This window comes from Homarus americanus, unplaced genomic scaffold (genome assembly GCF_018991925.1).
Source record: "Homarus americanus isolate GMGI-L3 unplaced genomic scaffold, GMGI_Hamer_2.0 scaffold18703, whole genome shotgun sequence".
NCBI classification, from domain to species: domain Eukaryota; kingdom Metazoa; phylum Arthropoda; class Malacostraca; order Decapoda; family Nephropidae; genus Homarus; species Homarus americanus.
In genome coordinates, this window is record NW_024749779.1 from 2,868,289 (window position 1) to 2,874,471 (window position 6,183).

Genomic DNA, 6,183 nt, shown 5'->3' on the forward strand with positions numbered 1-6,183 from the left:
TTTGAAGGGACATTCTGAAGAAATTTAATTCATTTACTTTCTTGTGCCCATGTTCCGACATCCATTCTGGAAAAGAAGGAATAAAAGATGATAATTATAATAAAGCTGATGCTGTAGACCCAGAATCGGGTGTTAATTCATTTTTACTAAAGCAAGTTATTCATAATAGCCTGTGGTCAACAGCCATGTTTAACAGAAAAGGTAAACCAACCGAACCTTCCTCGCTAAATCTAACCTAGCGATTTTCGTTTGATTAATTAAAACAGAAACGAACTGCAGACGTAATCTAACCAACGTAACCGAGCAAGTAGATATAAATACCTATACATGACTCTACCACCCAATTAACCGAATTTATCAAACAATCTTGGGCTTACTTTCGTTGTCTGCTGCCATAAATGGTTTGTGATTGTAGCCTGTCTATACTTTATTCTCCTCACCACTGATGGGTTTGTTAGCCCCCAAATTGCACCACGGACCCTCAATACCCTACGATGAAAGACAGACAGGCATGGGTAAACCCGGCATGGGTAAACCCAGATGGACAAGGAGGGCACACACACACACACACACACACACACACACACACACAAGAGATGAGTCAGTTAGTGTTACGTAGGCGTACCTTCGATTCTCCGTCGACTGCCAGACGAGCGTATTGAACGACGGGTGAGATCACAGACCTCCATAGCTATCTGCATGATGTCTCTTGGGGAGCAAATGAGTCCACTTCTCTTGACACGAGATGGCCGTGGCTCTACCACCATCACAACTGTCATCGTCGTTACCACCACCGTCATCATCATCAATATCTTTACTCCCATGGTTGTACTCTTAACGTCGGAGGCGGATGTTCAGTGTCGGCAAGGTTGTCAGGACGATGTAAACGGGTACTTATGTTGATGCAGAACGAGATATGGGACCTGAGATGCTCTTGCTGATGTAGACTTCGTGTTGCAGACTTTTCAGTGATGTAGGATGTTACCATGGGCTAGACTCATAGAGATATACTCTGTGAGTGAAAGTTAAGATGTGGGCTTTTGATGTTTATAAGTCCTTGTACGTGATGCATATAATTATGTTAGTGATGAAGATGTGTTTGATATGTATAACTAATGTTGATGATGATGGATAGTATTGTCGAGGTACCACTAAGGATGTGAAACTTGATAACTTTACCAATTTCTCTCGTCTGTAGGTTGTTCTTTAGAATCTGAAATATAGATAAAAAAGCAACATTGTTAGTTCATTTATTATTGCTCCAAGTTAGAATAAAAGAGAGAGAGAGAGAGAGAGAGAGAGATTTATGTTTTACGCAGGATGACACATACACTTGCCAAGTAATATCGTATTACATGGATATACTTGTGTTGTATCGACTGACTAGCATCAATATACTATACATGCACCACACACGCAGTATATTTACAAATATCCTAAAACAAATTAAATGCATTAAGGTGTATTAGGGAGGAGCAGTAACGCCATGTTGAGACAAGGAGAGAGGGAGGATTCCTGAGGTATATGCTAGTTTAATAATAATAATAATGACGATGACAAAATGATGATGATGATGATGAACAGTAAACACTTGGACATTTGGTACAGGTTGTGTGTGTGTGTGTGTGTGAGAGAGAGAGAGAGAGAGAGAGAGAGAGCGCGCGCGCGCGCGCAGGAGCAGTCACAACATCCTGAGCTTGCCCACAGCGCTCTTCACTTCCTCATACCTTAATTATGGTTAGCTTTTCCTTGAGAGAGAGAGAGAGAGAGTTCCACCATTGGACTTTGAGGAAGGTGAATAAAAACTAAATGGATAAATGTATGACATAAATACATATACATGGATACATTAGTTAGATAAATCGGAAGATAAACACATACATACATACCGGTAATTAGATAGATAGATAGATAGGCATTTTATGTAGTAGAAATAGTATATGGAGTTTTAGCACGGGACATATCTTGTCATTGAAAAAACAAAATCAAACTAGTCCGATTACAGTACTTGTGAAGAGGGTGTCATGGGTACTACTGGATTCATGTTTACTACCAACAGCTGATCGAGGTATGGCTGGCTCGGCTGATGATGACGTAATGTTGACGCGTACACACACACACACACACATATACACACACACACACATATACACACACACACACACATATACACACACATTAGGCTACCGTCGACTCTGCAATCCTGCCAAGGTATATGTCTGATTGTATGGGGAATGAGTGAGGTAAAGTGAGTTGGGAGGAAGGGTCCTGGAAATTGATGGGTGTATATGATGGAAAGAAGGTGAATAATTTAAAGAGTGTACTGTGTGTGTGTGTGTGTGTGTGTGTGTGTGTGTGAAGACAGCGAGAGACACCAAGTATTTGTGTACATATGTGTATCTGTTAGTGTAAATTTCCTCATTAGTTTTAATGTATTCTGAATTGAATTGAAACCGTTTATTTAGCCATAGTACAAAAGCATGGTGGTCATAAGAACATCTCATAATGTTACCACACTTATCACTTCAATATTTATTTATTTTATTTGTTTTATTTTATTTTTGTATTTATATTAAAGTATATACATAAATTACAGTGGAATTGAAAAACATAAGCATAATGGGGGAGCAGTACAACATGGGTTGTACAGTATTGTGTTGAACAAGAGGACAGAGCTGTCAGGATTCTAATACCATTATCGCAGTCATTCTGCTAAACTGAAATATTAGTTCATAATTGTCTTACACCATAAAATTTATTACATATATATTTATTTATAAATCTCGCAAGTTGTTCTTTTTTGACGCCTCGTGACGGGAGAAGAACACGCCTAGGTATGGCGATCCAGTAGGTTCACTCACCTTCATACGGGTGTGTATTTTTGAGAGAAGGGGACTTGGAGACTGATCCCCGCAGTTTCTGTTTCGTGCTCTTATTCGTCGCTTTCTCTGAGGATAAATGGCAAACAAGAGGACGCTGAGGCCAAGCAACGATAACACAATTAGCTCAGATCAACGTTTACAGATTTGCCCCGTCACGAGAGGTAACGGAACGGGATTTGCTGTATTAAGGAAAACCAAGCTATCAGAATAACGGCACAAGTAACTTTTTCCACGACTAACTAGAGTACTAGTTTATTGTGGTGCTTTGCCAAGCTAGGCTATAATTAGAGCTACGCGGAATTATGACAAGCCGTAGCTCTGCTGGTGTTTTCGACAACAGCAAAAACTGTATGGTAAGAACGGACCAGAGGAAGACTATTGGAACAGTGTGAGGCTTCGTCTAGATTCGAGTCTATAATCAATCCCAGTGCCAGTAACTGGATGTCGGAAACCACTAGCTTGCCTTATTAAAGACACCGTGAATAACTGTGTGACAATCATTATCCATTATCTGTCAAGTGATAACCTTCCTCTGTTGAATTTTCCAGTGGTACATGCTTTTTCTGGCAGTACAAATTTATATAAAGTCTTCTAATTCATTAAAAACTGTTGGAGCAGAGGGCAATGATTTGGGTATCTGGCAACAGTGAGTTAACCAAAGTCATGTTAGTAAACTTTGAATCGAGTGTCTATGAATTGACCCTGACTCTTGAACCACTGAGGTCGTTCCTGTTGATGATTACTGCTATATTTAACCCCTTGTGCTCGGGGTCACCTCTCTGCTGAATAAAATCGTCTGGTGTTGTCCAAGTAAAATACTGAAAGTGGCGCTCCCGTAGTGAAGATGGTTAACAACGTCAGCGGCCACGAGATGACGTGTTTACATTTACACCAGCTACCAGTTCTCTAATATTCATATTTTTGTTGAGATGATAATTATTACACATTATAGATTTATTGGTTAGAAATGAGTTCTTAATTAATACAATCTCATAAGCTCCTATTGCAAATGTAAAAGTCCTATGGGACATAGTTTATTGCACTGTATTTATTTTTCTTTGTGTAAGCGCATGTGATGAAATCTAAAAAAAAATGCTGTAGGATAAAAGGAAACCATAAAACAAAAGGAAGACTAAGAAATATGTTGGATGGGAAACTTCATACGGACGCATTGATTACAGGAGGGGGAGGGGGCAGCAGAGCTAGACTCGAACCTCAAAGCTCGGGACTTTTTTTTTTTTTTTTATCCTCTTCACCACTGATTGGCTCGTTAGTCGCTTGGGCGATCGGTCACGTCTCTGTTACGCACTGTTGGCAAGTACTGGGCATGCACCGGCTCCTGAATGTACTTGAACCTGCTCCAGTGTTGGTCAAGTCTAGTCTTGAAAGAGCTCACACTCGGTGCCGTCACAACACTTTCTGATATATTGTTTCAAGAGTTCAAAACTCTCACTCCGAAAAAAGTTTTGCCCTCGCAGTTTTCTGGACCTACGGCTTCTTCAATCTTGAGCTGTGACCCCTTGTGGAGCGAGCGTCCGCCAGCTCCAAGTAAGGACAGTCGACTGGGCATAACAGTTGGGGGTGTAATGCGAATTTTGTCTTTGACTGTACATGGAGGAGTTAACCAGTATTTGGCAAAAGAAGAAGCAGAATTGCGTGGATAATGGTGTAAAAGACTCATGCGTGTTGTGCGTGCCATCAAATTTATTGCTGAACATGGATTGGCTCTTCGAGGTACAGATGAAGTAATTGAATAACAAACAAATGGAAACTATCTTAGCATTTTGGAATTTCTCACAAAGTATGACCCATTTCTCGCTGCTTACATCAAATTCAACGTAAATAAAGGACATGGTCACACAAATTCCCTCCTTTTTTTATAGTTTGTGATAAACTAATTGGGATAATGGGTGAACACATCTTCAAGCAGATAATTATAAGAATTAAGAAATCAAACTATTTTTCCGTATTTCTTGATTCAATTCCAGAATGAGCCTTACTTGTCCAGTTAATTTTGGTAATACGTTATATGTAATGCCCCACTCCAAAGTAAAGGCATCTGACATTCGTGCCCAATCGTGGCCACACTGGTGTTGCTATGGCTAATGCACTGCTTGGGTTTTGGCTTGTCACAACTTTGGTATCAAAGACTGTCGAGGGCAGCCATATGATGATGCTGAAAACATAAGTGCCAAGTACCGAGGAATGCAACCCTTCATTAGAGAACAAAATCATTTAGTGGGGAAAGCAGCTACCAATACTTGCTTTGTGTATTTTCACAATATCTCAAGCACGTGGTTTTGAAGCAAAAGTTGTCCCAGGCAGATATACGGTTGTATGTGTCCAAAAGGTTGAGTGAAACTCGTTGATCTTTCCGAATTAATGCAACGAAAGATCAGGGAAGCACTAGATCAGGGGTTCTTAACCTGGGGTCCATGGACCCCCAAGGGGTCCATGGATGGGCTTCAGGGGGTCCGTGAAGGTCAGATAAAAATTTAACATTTATATTCACTATACTTTGTGTATGTCATACACTGTATGAGGCAATAAATTTTCAATAAAATAAAGTATAATCATTGCATGCAAAGTTGTGTTTGTGCATTTTTCTAGGGAGGGGGTCCATAGCTTTCACCAAACTCTCAAAGGGGTCCGTGACTCAAAAAAGGTTAAGAACCACTGCACTAGATGAAGTATCAAGTGACCAGAAGGATGTGGTTCAAAATGAAGCTCAAAGTCTTAATGAGAAGATGAATAAACTGGAAATATTATTGTAGGCTTTATTCTGGAAAGATATTTTGGAAAGGTTCAATACTAAAATGGGTTTCAGTTCTGCAGTAATGGCACTGAAATCTTTGAATACATTAGTACAGTCAAAGTGAGATAAGTTTGATGAATATATGGATGCAGGGAAGAAACTGTCTGAAACAGCAGAATATGCTCTGGTTCGGCCTCATCTGAGAAATGTACGTCTCTGGGTAAGGGAAGGGGAGATGGTGATGCCTGACCGGAATAGACGGAGCCTGACTACAATGTTACCATAAAAATCATTATCAACTTTTTCATGATAGTTCCGTAATCAGTTTGTGTACGTAGGTGTGTTTCCTTGCATGTTGTGGTACCTGAGAGTTCGTGTATTTTTTTTAACAAAATACTGATGTCATTGATGTTAAGGAATGTTTTATGGAAGTCAATGAGTGTGCCAAGGTTGACGGTGCTACATTTGCTAATATGATTAAAGCAAAAGTTCGTGGTTGTGACTTGGACCTCTCAAAGCTGCGTGGTCAGGGCTATGATGATGCAG